This window comes from Nannobrachium achirus (genome assembly GCF_963921795.1).
Source record: "Nannobrachium achirus genome assembly, chromosome: 8".
Lineage (NCBI taxonomy): Eukaryota > Metazoa > Chordata > Actinopteri > Myctophiformes > Myctophidae > Nannobrachium > Nannobrachium achirus.
Window position 1 is genome coordinate 63650328 of NC_137817.1, and position 16158 is coordinate 63666485.

General features: G+C 42.6%; 1 protein-coding gene across 1 annotated transcript in view; it reads left to right on the forward strand.

Annotated features, from left to right (window-relative positions):
• sik2b (salt-inducible kinase 2b) overlaps window positions 1-16158 on the forward strand; it is a gene marked incomplete at its 5' end in the record, with an annotated part of 160847 nt that overhangs the window by 58425 nt on the left and 86264 nt on the right. The window lies entirely within an intron of this gene.

The following is a 16158-nucleotide window of genomic DNA, read 5'->3' on the forward strand; positions in this document are numbered from 1 at the left end:
CGGTTTGAATGTGGGAAACAGAAAAAAAGCTGCGCGTTGCGAGTCGTTGTGAGCATGTAGATCTGCTATTTTCACAATTTCTGCCTCCAATATTTGACAGTTTTGCCAATGTTTAATTTGTCATTTTAGAGGTATTAAAAAGTCCTTAAATTATCACTTTAGAAACGTGCAGATACCCTCTATACACTTAACCTTATGTTGGTTTGTTTACTGTTGAGTGAGAAAACAATGTTGCACATTAAGTTAATCATCTGGGGACCCCCCCCCCAAAAAATAAAATAAAAAAATAAAAAAATAATAATAATAATTTGGAGACCCCTCTGGGGGTCCCGACCCACAGGTTGAGAACCAGTGTCCTAGAGCATAATATTCCATTTCAGTGTCTCCCCCCCCCCCCCCCCCCCTGGGCCCCTCGTTCGCAGGCCCTCTGCGGTCGGACCCTCTCGACACATTCCCTCGCCAAGTGTGCTTTTTGATTAGCGACGGCCCACGAAGACGGCCCCGCGCACACTGTCACCCTGGCTTCTCTCCCCTATGGAATGTGTCGCCCGCTATCTAATCAGCTTCTCTCTGCTGTGTCAGAACTTAACCATTTATTGAACACGCGCTTTGAACCAGAGCCCAGTGGCGTCAGTTCAGAAAAAGCTAAGGTATGGCAACATGACTGGTGTCTTGCACGCGCGCCTTCGCGCGCGTGCAAGACACCAGTCATGTTGCCATACCTTAGCAACAGACATGGTACATTTATTTTAAGAAGTACATTCTATTTTTCCCCCGTTTCTACGGTTTCTTGGGCTGGATATGGCAGCCTGGAACGGTTGTTAAAGTGCAGCTAAACTTGGTAGTAAACGTGCCACAATTAACAATAATGCATTGTACCTGTGCAGCTGACTTGAGGAACCTGGGAATGTACCATTTTGTCAAAAAGGTGAGAATACCTGACCATTTTGTTACATTTTGCATTTGTAGTTATTTTACTGTAATTTAACAAAATAATAACCAGCACAGATAGACAAAGTGGCATTCATGGATTTATATTTAAGAGTAACTTTTATTTTCCCCCCCTGGACCCAGGGTATGGCAGCTGCATACCCCTGCCATACCCAATTGACGCCCCTGCCAGAGCCGACCTCAGTGGCCGGCTGCCAGTCTTAAACCCTATATATAGCCTATATACTCTAGTTTATGTAGGGATCCCTCAGGTCTCCATACTGGGTCTTGCTTCTTTTTTCTTTGTTCGCTCCGCTAGGGTTGTTTGTGGTTAATAGAGCACTAACGGTTGTTGGATATATTATTAACTCTTACAGTGCCTATCCCGAACAAGTTCGGCTTTATTTCAATCCAATACAATATTTTATTTGCTATTTTACTTACCCCGAGCTGCTTGGAGCAACGTGGGTGGTCCTTGCTCGTCCAGCGCTAGCCAACGAGAGACGCTAGATGGTCCGACGATTTATTCCATTGAAAATGGTTTAAAATAAAGTTTAGAGCCCCCCAAAAAAACCTCAATATATACTGTCGGCGGCGCGACGTATGCCAGGGTGCCTATCCCGAACTAGTTCGGGATATTTAATAAAATGAATTATTTAATCTGAGGCCTCAACGAAGCCCCGGTCTAAATTTCCATCCATGGCCGGGACTTAGACTCGGCCATCCACGGGCCGTAGTCGCGCTAACGGCCGCATCGCGCCGCCCACTCCAATGATAAATCACATCTTTAGACAGGATTCTCTCCGGATTGTGTTCCCAGACCCAAAGAAAAAGTTTTTTGCGACTGAAATAGCTTTAGATCGGGCTTCTAAATGGGTTAGCATTTTGGCTACGTGTCAGCTAGCTTCCTCCTCTCGTCACCCATAGCATTGGCTGGAGTGAAATCCCAAGGCACTTGGGACAGTGTCGACGGAAGCTAGAGCGAAGGTTAATGGAGACATTTCTGGCACTCTAGCGCCCCTTGTGGCCGGCGGCACTGTATGAGTTAATAAAGTTAAATAAATATGGATATGGATGAAATCCATAACCAAAATAAGACAGAGACGAGCCAAAGGACTATCAATAAATTGCTGTATTTGAAGAGAGTCAGACAAGGAAGACAAACAGTGAGCGTACCACCCTAGTGGCAGCTTGATACTTCTCTCTCTTCCAAGATGGAAGTTAACATACAGTATATAAGGATACAGTATATAAGGATACAGTATATGACAGAATATGATCGTGGGACTCATTGATTCGTTCCCATATCATAACAAGAAGACAGAGACACGTAGTGTTGGTAACTTTCCACTAGTGACATACAGTATAACATGATTTCGTAGTCAAACCAAAGTTGCCATGACCGGTAATCTATTAGCCTGAACTTACAGTATGCGACCAAAATGTGGCCTCCTATACTGTAAGTTCAGTTCATAATATATAACCTTATATGGTCATATGAGCCTCTTACACAAATCATACAATTATGTATCATAATTCATATCTATCAACGGTGCTGTTAGGGATGGGTTGATATGAAAATGTCATATCACGATTATTGTGACAAAATAAATCGCGAATTACGATATCATCTCGATAATCAAAATCCATTATCCTAGAGCGGAACATTTGCCAAAAAGTAACAGATCTACAAGCTCACAACGCGTTGCGTTTTGGCGAAGGCATTTGATAGAGTGGAAAAAAGACTTATACATGTGTGTCAAGTATACATATATTATACGTACCTTTTACCAATTATAGAGGGTTTAAGTGGTACCGGATATGCAGCTCGGCAAATGAAAGGTGAATTGATCCCAATGCATGACAGAGGATGATATCAAGATAAATTTAATCTCCACGATACGATTATCGTTAATTAATCGAGTGTTTTTTATCACGATAAATGATAATATCGCTTATCGTCCCATCCATAGGTGCTGTAGCTGTCATATCGTTGCTTTCAGACAGAAACCTCCTATCTCCATACTCAAACTTTTCTTATTTTCTTTTCGTAAATTGACATCCTACTCGATCATACTACTGTGTCACACAAGAGCATCAAAACAGTGTTGTTTTTTAGAGCAGATTTAGTTTTAGTCATAGTCTTTTGAATAAAATGTAATTTTGTTTTATTTTCAGCACGCAACACCTGAGAGCAACCAAACATAAAATGACTCTCTTCTCCACTAGTCCCTCCCTAACGTTTTAGTTTAGTTTTTATTTTGTTGACGAAATTGTCAATATATTTAGTCTTAGTTTTAGTCATCACAGCTTACTTTTTATTTGGTTTTTATTTGGTTTTCGTCAGTGAAAAAAACACAGTCGACAAACATTTTTCGTCATAATTTTAGTCGACAAAATCAACACTGCATCAAAAGTAGCAGATCTGCAAGCTCTAAAGTCGCGCCACGTTTTGAGCTTGTCGATTTTGAATGCTGAACAGTTGACTGTTTTTTTGGACGCAAGTGGTTTCCACCCCGACAGAGACGATAAATAGAAACGGGTAGACGACGTTACAGTCGCCTCTTTCCGGGGTGTCTTCTTGAGTGTTTGCGTTGTGACGCACGTCTCTGCCCTTGTGACATGTTTGGCTCCGTCTTTAAGCCATTTAGGCCTAGGATTATTGACTGCTTTAACTCTGGAAAAATAGCAGATATACAAGCTCACAGCCGCGCTGCGAGCTTGTAGATCTGCTATTTTTGAAAAAGTCGTGAAAATGTGTGCAAATCTTTGAATATATGTATTTTCAAAGCAAACGCTTGTAACACACATTTTGCTTCTGGGTGGTCCCTGGAACTAAATATTTTGTAATGGGGGTCCGTGGCCAAATAAATATCATTTTGGGGGTCACATGAAAAGTTTTGAGAACCACTGACATAGTAGTCTCTCAAGAACAGACTAATTGAGCTCCAGTTAAGTGGAAAGGACCTTTTCTTTGACGATGGCTGGCCAGATTGCTGACGTAGAAACATAAGTTTTTCAAAAAACCTTAGAAGGATTCAAAAGTCACTTATAGAATCGGGTCAAAATTCGAATTTTCACGATTTTTCAAAAATAGCAGATCTACAAGCTCACAGCGCGGCACTCGGACCGACTCGGTGCCGCGCTGTGAGCTTGTATATCTGCTGTTTTTCAATAGTTAAAGCATAAAATAATGATACACAAAATGTGTACCCGCTCTGAACGGGTTAAGCTTGTTATCTGTAGTTAGCGGAGCGCCACTGCGCTTTCTGACATGCCCAGCTTAACCACATTAACCCTACTGTCTCTATTTTCAACATTTGTCACATCTTTGATGCGCCACGTTGTCATCTTGCACATTTTGCTACTTGTCTATACCAGTGGTTCTCAACCTGTGGGGACCCAGGGGGGGTCCCCAAATTATTTTGGGGGGTCCCCTAGATGGTTAAGTTAATGTGCAACTTATTTTTTTTTCACTCAAACAAACCCACATAAAGTTTAAGTGTGTATAGGGTATCTTCACATTTCTAAAGTGACAATTTAAGGACTTTCTAATACCTCTAAAATGACAAAAGAATGTGAAATATTAGAGGCAGAAATTGTGAAAATAGTAGATCTACATGCACACAACGCCTCGCAACGCTATTTTCACAATAGAACCGTATTACGGGGCACCCGCTGGCCTGGTGGTCAAGGCGCATACCACATACTAGGCTATGATGCCTGCTGATGTCGCCGGTTCGATTACCGATCCGGACGACCTTTGCCGCATGTCATTCCCCATCTCTCTCCCCATTTCCTGTCAGTCTACAATCCTATAAAATAAAGGCATAACAAGCCCAAAAACTAATCTTAAAAAAATAAATAATAATAATAGAACCGTATTATACACAATGTAATGCCTCAACTCTTAATACTCGTCAGGGTGGGTGGGGGGGGGGGGCGGGCATGTAGCATGTAGCAAAAATAATGATTTTTATTTCAACTTCGACTTTCGTCTTTCTCTGGTGGGAGTCGACTTGTGTAATGAAGTCGACTCAGTCGACTTGTCGACTTTCTCGTTAATGCCCTAGCGTATAGCATGACATAGGGTCTCGTTTTCAAAACTCCTGTCTGAGTACTGTTTATCTTTTGTAGGGCTGTTTAGGCTACCGAGTGTTTTTAGTGCTTTTATGCACGCACACACACACACACACACGCACACACACACACACACACACACACACACACACACACACACACGCAAGGGAAATTACTGCTAAGATTGCTGGTGTGGAAAAATAAATTAAAGTGCAGGAACTACCCGCAAGAAGGAGAAAAAAAGGTTATATCAGCAGCACTGCCCACTCCAGTCGAGCACACTTGGTGTTTCCATCACGGTGATAACGTCTGACCCGCTGAATGATGATGATGAAAGCTGTGAGATACAGTACCTCCTGAAGGAGACATATAGTACTCTATCCTTCCACCATGTTGTTGTTATCGTCTGTGATGATAATAAGCATCGCCGACCGCGTCCTCGTCCAGGCAAAAACTCTCGTCTGAGTGTCCTCTGAAAGATCTATAATAATGTCAGAAACCTTATCTCTTTATTTTACATTCTTTTTTTCCTTTTTTTGTTGTAAAACACAAATTGACATGAATCCAAAATGCACTGATGATTGTGCTGTCAAACAAAACTATATGGAATCTATGAGAAGGTTGTGGGGGTCCCTGCTTCATCTCTCTCAACTAAGGGGGCCTGAAAACATTGAAGACCCCTTTAGTGATTACATTTCATACTGAAAGTCAAATGGAGGCTGAAACGTTTGCTTCTTAGCTTATGACTGATGTCATGTGCAATGTGAGAGTGCGGACCAGCAGCCAACACCAACTCGGGACTCCTGAATCGCTGCGCTCTCCACACCCTCCTCCTGTCTAGCAACAGGGCCTCGAGCTCCGCTACACAGCAAGCCCACGCCGTTTCAATAACCTACACGAAAATATGAGCGAGCCGTGTAACCGTTTCAACCTGTGCACAGAAATATTACTTTTGTGCCCATTTCACCCCATATAACAACCCCGGGCAATGCCCGGGCATGCTGCCAGCGCTATCTGTTTAGAGCCTGTAGCGCACAAAGATTTTTTTTTAGTGAATGTTGGCATTCCTTTGTGTCTCCTGTAGAAACATTATTGGCTGAAAATGTACTTAAGCTCCCAATGCGTTCACAATGCGACTCGTTTTGAGCTTGAAAATCTGCTGTGTTGGTTATATATCGTCCACATATAAATACGTACGTACGTATGCACGCACGCACGCACGCACGCGCACACACGCACGCACACACACACACACACACACACACACACACACACACACACACACACACACACACACACACACACACACACACACACACACACACACACACACCCTACCTGTCAAAAGTTTGGACACAGCTTCTCAATTCAATTCATTTTCAATTCAATTCAAAGGGGATTATTGGCATGAGAAAACATACGTTTACATTGCCAAAGCAGAAGTGTATACCAAACGTTATGGACATGCTGAGGATGCTTTTTGAGCGGTGGTCACAACGCTCCTATACGTGGCCGTGTGTGTCTGTATGTCTGTATGTCTGTCTGTCTGTCTCCGTGTCCGTAGCCTGCAGTAACCTTTTCTGACCACACATGTTAAGGGAGGGGCGCTGTTGCACACACACACACACACACACACACACACACACACACCACCGCTCAGTTCACACGAGTGTGATTTTTTTCATTCTCTTTGCTCTTTTGCCTTTTACACTCTTTCTTCCTAAGTCATTATTACTTATTATTTTATCTTTAGATGTGCTGTTTTCTGTTGTTCTGCTTTATTTTACCACTGCATTGTCTGTAAGGAAGCCGAAAAAAGAATACGTTCTACTCTTATGTACCGGTACAAAAGACGTAACAATAAAGTACAACCTTGAACCTTGAACCTTCTCACACACATTGAATGAGAGCTGTGTCCAAACTTTTGACTGGTAGGTACTTTTCAGGATTCAACTTAAAAATGGCATAAATAGCAGATCGGCAAGCAGATTTGGAGCTTGCCGTTCTGCTACTTTTGATGCTTTTGTGAGATCAAGTAGGAGCTTTAGTTTACGAAATAAATCACAAATAGTTAACAAGTCGGAGATGAGAGATTTCTGCCTCAGACAGAGACCACAAATCACTGTTTTGCAAATAATAATAATACATGTTCAATATGAAAAAGAAGCTCAACTGAAGGAAATTGTAAATCTTTTAGTTTTACTCCCAACGTGGCAGCCTGTTTGTTAAGAGGACTTGTTGGTCAGGTAATAGCGTGTGGTTGTACATGCTTGTCAGGTTTGTCTGGTGGGTCAGGTGGGAGTTGGCAGGCTTTGCCAGCCAAATGGAAGATGAAACCTCTCTCACACAGTGTGTGCTGGGCTCAGGAGTGTCGCACCAAATTCTGGGCCCTGGTAGTGGGTACAAGGATTCACTGAGGGCCCCCGCACAATTATGTTGTGCTATAACTTTTGAAAAATAGCCGATATACAAGCTCGTACAAGCTCGTGGATCTGCTAATTTTGAATAAATCATGAATGTTTCAAATCCTTCTAAGGTTTTAAAAAAAAAAAAAACTACGCGTCTGTGTCAGTGGTTCTCAAACCTTTTCAAGTGAAGGACCCCCAAAATGATATATGTTTGGCCACAGACCCCCATCTCAAAATATTTAGCTCCAGGGACCCCCCAGAAGCAGAATGTAATCAAAATTGTCACAACATCTTCAAGGGCTAGATCTACAAGCTCGCAGCGCGGCACTTGGTGCCGCGCTGTGAGCTTGTATATCTGCTATTTTTCAATAGCTAAAGTATATAAAATAATTAAGGCCCCTCCAACTTGGGCCCTACTAACTCAGTCCCACTCCCCCCCCCCCCCCCCCCCCCCCCCTTGTGACGCCCCTGGCTGGGCTGTGTGCCTTCCACACGGGTGTGAAATGGAGAGCTAACTAGCTAGCCTAGCGGTGTGTGTGTGTACACGGAGGTGTGAAGAGGAGCCCCGTGGATGAAAACCACACACACACACATTGTTTCCTGCTGGAACTTTTCTCTGCACAGCTCAGTGACCTGGGAGTTTTGTCGTTGTTGTGGTTTTTTGCTGTAGCCTAAGCTGGTAAACCAAACCACCCTGCTCGCGGAAATCACATTTTCTGCTGAATGAAAATTCCGCGACCGGAGTGGTTTACCAGGCTAGTTTTTCTTGCCAAAAAAACGAACAAAAAAAAAACGAGTCATTAATAATGCATGATTAGGAATTGATTTAAAATGTGTTTTAAATTTTAAAATTTGAACACAGAATTAACCAAATTTTCTAAGAATAATAAAAAAATATTTAGCAGAATTGGCAGGTTTGATCGATTGATTGATTGATTGATTGATTGAAGACTTTATTAGAAGTTTGCATAGGAAAAGGTACAGTCTCGTGACAGTACAGTTCACCGGTACAAGGTCAACGAAAAGGAGATCCTAGTAAGTTTTTCGGTTTATTTACACAGGAAACCTTTATGTATGTCATATAACATTGAATGACAGACGGATAGAACAGAAGAGATATTTTACAATAGAAGGTTCAGGGGGGAGGGTAAGGCTAGGCTAGGTTTATTTTTACCAGTTTCGAGCGGCTGCCGGCCGTAAGTGGTTTTTCAGGACCGTTTTAAAGGATGTTGGGGATTGGCACTCCTTTAAGGCCTTCAGTAAGGCATTCTGCATTTTAGTGGTATAGCAGGAGAACGAGTTTGACCCCTTTTCTGAGCCAAATCTGGTTTGAACATGATCTGTGGCGCTGCCTCTGGTGTTGCAATTTTGGACATCCTTGACATTTTTTAAGTATTTTGTCAGGTACATGGGTATCTTAGTACCTTGTGAGCTTGTAGAGCTGCTATTTTATCACTATTTATCGGACTCGGAAAATATATATAGGGATTGGTTACATTAAGTTCTTAATTCAAAGAGTATAGCCTTAGTTTTTCTAAGGGTTTTCGAGTGGCACATGATGACCAGCTGGTTTCAGGCCTCATCGGTGCAATAGCGACTCCTACTGGTTGGTCGGGGGTCTTGTTCAGTAGGTGGGACATCTGGTGATAACGGTGTGTGAACCTACTTGTACGTTGCGATCTCCTGGAGAAACTCCTCACTGTCCTGTGAATAAGACGACACTGGTGAAAGCATCATGTGTGTGTCAGAGGACACATCGGTGTGTTCTCCACACTTGGAGCTCAAACTGTGGGTCAGGACCACAACTTGTGTCACGGCAGGAGATATCTTATTGGGTCGCAGAAGTCACAAAATGTACAGATTCAGGCACGTGCACACATAGACATCAAAGGGGGCTTGAGCCCCTGCCCTTTTACCTGTCTGTAAAAAAGTGCCCTCTCCAGACCATGAATGCCGTTTTTACTGTGGTGAAAGAAATGCAAATGTCCTCTTTCCATGCCATACCTGAAGGCAGCAAGGCTATTTTTTTGGCAAAGCGCTTTGGTGTACTGTGGAACGTTCAAGTAGAGAGCCAGCCTAGGGTCCAGTTTATTAAGTCTAGAGGGTTTAAGTGGTTAATTGATTGGAGCATGCAAGTACTGTATGTCTGCTTAGTCAAAGACCAACAGTATTATAACCTCTGTCATGCACTGGGATCAATTCACCTTTATTTGCAGAGCTGCATATCCGATACCATCTATACTATAATTTTGCGAATGTCTGTCTGAGTGAGTGAGTGAGTGTCTGTCTGTCTGAAACAGCGTTTCTCCTCAGTGGCTGGAGCAATTGATCTGAAATCGCATCACCATAAGCATATGAACACACCTGACATAACTGTGAAGCCTGTTTGTCACTTTCACAAATCGTATGCTGTATATTAGCATTTTTATGCTGTATCTGTATAGCCATTAAACGAAACGGGTTTCTTACATTGATGCTCCTACATCATGCAAGCACCAGTTAAAGTTACTTTTCATCCCTCATATACTTTGTGCACAGTGCACATCCCATAACCTACACACTGCACATCATTTCGGAGCTCATATCTTTGAACGGGTAAGGGCTAGTTTACCCTAATTGGTCAAATGGACCTGGAAATAACATACTTGATACAGCCTTTTTTCTTTCATCCTCTACCTTGTCTTTGCCCAAAAAATTGCCGATCTACAGGCTCACAACGCGACGTGTTGCGATGCGTTGTGAGCTTGTAGATCTGCTATTTTTGGGCAATGTGCCACCGTACGATAATGGATGCCGGGAATATTTTGATTATCACGATAGTATCGTAAATCGCAATATCTTTGGTTACAATAATCGTGACATGAACGTTCATATCGTCCCATCGCTAGTCATACATGGCCTTCCTGAATACATTTGTAATATTGTTGATCGCACCACAGCGTCACACAAAAGCATCAAAAGTAGCAGATCTCCAATCTCGAAACGCCACACGTCAAGGCGCATTTCGATCATGTCGATCTACTTTTTTTCCGAGCTCGTCGATCTACTTTTACTGTTTTCTTTTTATTTGAGTCCTGAAAAGTAACAGTTTTGGACATAATGAGGTTTCCACCTGACAGAGATGATCAGGGACGTGCTGGGCCCCTGATTCAGCCCGGGAAAAAGAATTGGAGAGGCCCTCATTGCGCGCTATAGAGAGAGATATAGTAGCTGCAGCTACTCAAAGATTTGCCATTTCAGATCATGACAAGTGACAAGCTAGTGGGCCAATTACATAGTTATATTTCGTCGTTGTCGGGTGGAAACCTTGTATCTCCAAAACCGTTTGTTTTGTATTTCTCATTTAAAAAAATTATTTAAACTAGTGAAAACAGCAGATCTACAAGCACACGGTGCGAGGCGTTGTGTGCTTGTAGATCGGCTGTTTTCACTACTTTTGTGCAAACGGTTTAATTTTTACTTTTGTGCAAACAGTTTAATTTTTTCCTAATGGCCGGCCTGGACCGGCCGGGAATGAACCGGCCGTTCGGGAGTTGTCCCGCTTTTCCCAATGGCCAGCACGTCCCTGGAGATGATATGTAATCTGAAGGACAGATTCCCAGACATTTGTGTATGTTTGTTAAACGTAGAGAATCATCAGACGAAGTAATGATGTAATGACAATAGATTTTTAGCTGAAACACACTGCAATGAGTAATTTTACATAACTGAATCAACTGATAATATTATGATTATCATTGTGATATTTACACACATGTGTTAATGTACTTCAAAGAGCAGGCTTTTGGTGTGCCCCGAGAAGCTTTTACAAAAAAAAAATAAAAAAAATAATACATTTTGCCAGAAGACCTCATGATAAAAACATGCTGCTTGTTTGTCCTGCGTGCACTGGGAAAAAAAAGAAAACATTGTCTTTGGCCTTTGAGCGCACAAATGCTTTCCCTTCGTTTATTTACCTTTTAATTATTAAAACCGTGGCTTGATGTCGGCAGTCAAACAATGAATTGTAAATGAATGATCATGGATAAACACTGCGTTGGGTCGGAACACATCAAGCATGGATCACTATTTTATGGGTCATTCTCTGCAGGGGTGTCGCACCAAATTCTGGGCCCTGAGTACAAGGATTCACTGCGGGTTTGACCCATTTAGACTGGGAATGCATTATTACGCATTATTTTGTAACTTTTGAAAAATAGCAGATATACAAGCTCACAGCGCGCGCTGCAAGCTTGTAGATCTGCTATTTTTGAAAAATCATGAAGATTTGTGCAAGTCTTTGCAAGTTTGAATATTTTAAATCCTTCTTTCCTTATTTCTATGTCAGTGGTGCTCAAACTTTTTCATGTCAAGGACCCCCAAAATGACATGTATTTGGCCACGGACCTCCATCTCAAAATCTTTAGTTAAAAATCTTTAGTTATTTAGTTTAGGACCCCCCAGAAGCAAAATTTGAGTTACAAATGTTCGATTAAAAATACATATAGCCCTATTCAAAGATTTGCACATATTTTCACGACTTTCCAAAAATAGCAGATCTACAAGCTCGCAGCGCGGCACCGAGTGCCGTGAGTTTGTATATCTGCTCCCTACACTTTGGGCCCTAGTAACTATGTCCCACTTTCCCCCACCTTGTGACGCCCCTGTTCACCCCACTACATTTCAAATGCATACTTGAATATTTACTTACCTTTTCCACCACTGGTAGTTTGGCAGTGGCAGGGACCTCTCCGCACCAGTGTTGCCAAATTCTGCAAGAGAACTAAGCAACCAGGTCTATGAAAACAAGCCCAAAAGAAGAGACTAACCGATGAGCACTTTAAATAGCTGATCTACAAGCTCACAATGCGTTGCGATGCGACGTGTCGGGAACTTGTAGATCTGCCACTTTCAAAAAAATCTTGTGGAAAAAGTTAAACTTTTAACAACGCAAATCTAGCACAGGGGTCCCTGGCACAAAATGACGAAAATAGCAGATCTACAAGCTCACAACCCCTCGTGCTGCGAGCCGTTGTGAGCTTGTAGATCGGCTATTTTCGGCAAAGAGGTTTGGTGTAGAGGGGGAAAAGAGCAGACTGAGTACAGAGTAAAAGGTCAAGTATATTAGGTAATGACGGCTCAAGTGGTTAAATATCTGAAAACACAAATTGACATGAATCCAAATTACACTGATGATTGTCAAACGATGCCCTGTCAAACGATGAAACTATATGGAATCTATGAAAAGGTTGTGGGGGGTCCCTGCTTCATCTCTCTCTCAACTAAGGGGTCCTTGGCCTGAAAACGTTGAAGACCCCTGCTTTACAGAAAAAAAAAAACAAGCCCAAAGTAGCTTATAATAAGCAGACATGGCAACACTGGACTGCTCAGCACACACAAAGAGAAAGTTGGCGGCGTGACAAATCCCCTGACCGGCGATGCCCCCCCCCCCCTCCTGTAGTCATGTTATCGACTGGGCTGTGGAAATGGGAGCAGGTATCAAGGTGAAATGTGAGGGAGGCAGTGATGAGAGCATCCAGGTCACTGGGAGAGAGAGAGAGAGAGACTGCTAGGTCACTTGTGTGCAGTGATCAGTGATCAGGACTACCAGATTGTTGCATGGGCAGTCTGAACGAAAATCTGTGTCACTTTAGCGTTGAACCACTTTAAACATTATTTTATGCTTTTTACTATTTACAAAATAGCAGATATACAAGCTCACAGCGCGGCACCGAGTGCCGCGCTGCGAGCTTGTAGATCTGCTATTTTTGAAAAATCGTGAACATTTTGTGCAAGTCTTTGTGCAAGATATGTTTGACCCCGATTATCTATACATGTCTTCTAAATTTTTCTTCTGAATCAGTGGTTGTCAAACTTTTTCATGTCAAGGACCCCCAAAATTACATTTATTTGGCCGTGGACCCCCATCTCAAAATATGTTGTTCCAGGGACCGCCCAGAAGCAAATATTTCAGTTACAATGTTCGCCTTTAAATTAAAGATATATTCAAAGATGTTTCAATAGTTAAAGCATTACTTAATTCTAGACGATGAATTAAATCTCCACAATACGATTATCGTGAGTGTTCTTTATTAATTCTAGACCACCCTAAAGACTCATGCATATTCGAAGAGCAGTTCACCGCGGTGTGGTTTTCTAAAGTCATAAAACTACAACATTACGTCATTAGCCGCGGTGAAGAGTGCTTCACCTCAAACCCAGACACAATCTAATCTAGGATCAACTCGCCTTTTATTTGCTGAGTTGCATATCCGGTAGCACTTAAACCCTCTATTGGAAAAACGTAATATACGTACTTGATACGTACAGATCTACAAGCTCACAATGCGACGCGTTGTAAGCTTGTAGATCGTACATTTTTTGGCAAAAGTTCTGCCCCAGGATAATGTATGTTGGGGATAGTTTGATTATCGCGATAATATCGTAAATCGCGATTTCTTTGGTCACACTAATTGTGATATGACATCTTCATATTGTCCCATCCCTAGTGTGTAGACGGTCCAAGTAGAGAGACAACCTCGCTAGGGTCCAGTTTATTAAGTCTAGAGGGTTTAAGTGGTTAATTGATTGGAGCACGCAAGTACTGTATGTCTGCTTAGTGAAAGACCAACAGTATTATTATAACCTGCACAACCTGGATTCTGCTGTCCATACAGAGTCACTAGTTGCGTTTTTAGGAAGCGAATTATCATTAAGTCAAAAAAAGAAAATGCCCATTTTGCCTGTTTCCATTCACTGATAAAATGCGATTCTTGGAAGATAGTTCATGAAATAAGCAGTCGGACAGGCGCTATTTTTCCAGTCAAGTGAGACACATTATTGAACATGCACTCTAACCCAGGGCTCTTCAGCCTATAGATTTCATATATATGAGAGAGAGAGAGAGAGAGAGAGAGAGAGAGGGAGAGGGAGAGGGAGAGAGTTAGAGAGAGGGAGAGAGTGAGAGTTAGAGAGAGGCGCTCCACTCCACAACCCCGCAACAGCATTGAGCATGATAACAGCTGATATACAGTACAAGCTCATCACAGCTCGTTGCGGATGCGATGTGAGCTTGTAGAGCCCGTATCAGAGTGTACGGTGGAGAGCTATCCACCGCAAATTTTAGGTGGAAAGCTTTCCACCTCAAGTCAGAAAATAAGTGCAGGCCATCATAGTCACGGCCCACGGTGAAGTCCTTTACCCCGTCTAGACCGGTTCAGGTCGACCAATCAGTGAACGGGGTGTAGAGCCTGTCTGTCTGATAGTAAAAACAGAGAGATGTGTTGGGACTCACGGTGGAAAGCTCTCCACCGTGAGGAATGATGTAACGTTGTAGTTTCATGACTCAAAAAGACTCGAAAAGACTACACCGCGGTGTAAAGCCTTCCACCGCGGACCCGACTATGATACGGGCTTAGGTCTGCTGTTCTCGGCCGCTCTGTGCAAGCGACGCCGTTGCGGAACAGAGAATAATAATGACGAATGGTTTTACTTTTGAGCACAACTTTGAGCGTGTTGGTAACTTGGTACAACCAAGAGGCGGCCGACCCCACCAGCCCTTCCCGCGAGTTCAATGCATTTTAATTCAAAAACATAATTAGCTTTAGTGTTTCCATTCACTAAATGCGCATTATGTTTTTTCGATAAAGCCTCAAAATCCACCTCTTCCAAGCGCATAAATGTTTTTGCGAATAATGAAAGTTTATTCGAATTTTGAAGTGTTTCCATAAAAATATTTATGCGCAAAAGCCTTAATGCGCAAAAAACGGCTTTATGGAAATGCAACTATAGGCACGTTTTGACTTTGAAGTCCTACCGCCCAGCAGGCCTCGGTTAGTGAAACGTGAGATGACGAAGGTCACTGGGGCGAGAGGAGGACGGTGGGCTAGACTGGCAGGTCATTGTCACAGCGATCATGAGCCTCAGGAGCATGCTGGGTGCTTGGGTTGGTGACCCGCTGTCACCGAGGCACTACCATGGACCCACATAGCATCTACTGCACGTCCAGACAGCTCTTCCATTTATTTGTCCAGCTTCTACACAACTAACCGGGGCTTCTCTATCTGTCACTCTGTTTGTATATTATGTGCTGTCGGCTCTGAGTGAATCAACCGCCGTCTTTGTTGTCTGCTGGGAAAGAGCTGGCAGGTTTTTGGGTCTGTGCGTGCGTGCATGCACGTGTGTGTGTGTGTGTGTGTGTGTGTGTGTGTGTGTGTGTGTGTGTGTACTTGGATTTCTATAGTTGTGAGGGTCAAATGTCCACATGCAAGTACCATAGAGTTTGAGATATAGATATTGGTCAAGAAACTTCGATAAGCGAAATGGCTGTTTTTATGATAATAAAAAAGAGGAGTTGGAGTTAGGTGTAGGGCACTTACATCCTCTATGGTAAAACATACTTAATATACATACTTCATACAGTCTTTTTTTCACTCTCTACCAAATCTCTCTACCAAAAATTGCCGATCTACAAGCTCAAAACGTGTCGCTAGTTGTGAGCTTGTAGATCGGCTATTTGTTGGCAAATGTTCCGCCACAGGATAATGGATGTTGGGGGTATTTTGATTATCGCGATAATATCGTAAATTACGATGTCTTTGGTCACAATAATCGTCATATGACATTTTCATATCGTCCCATCCCTATCACACTGGTAGGGTTTTCTTTTCGCGGCACTATCAGACTCTCACAAAGGCATGCAGTATGTACTGTATGCATGTACGCATGGATTAGCTGTTCACACAGTCACCACCACTGATTC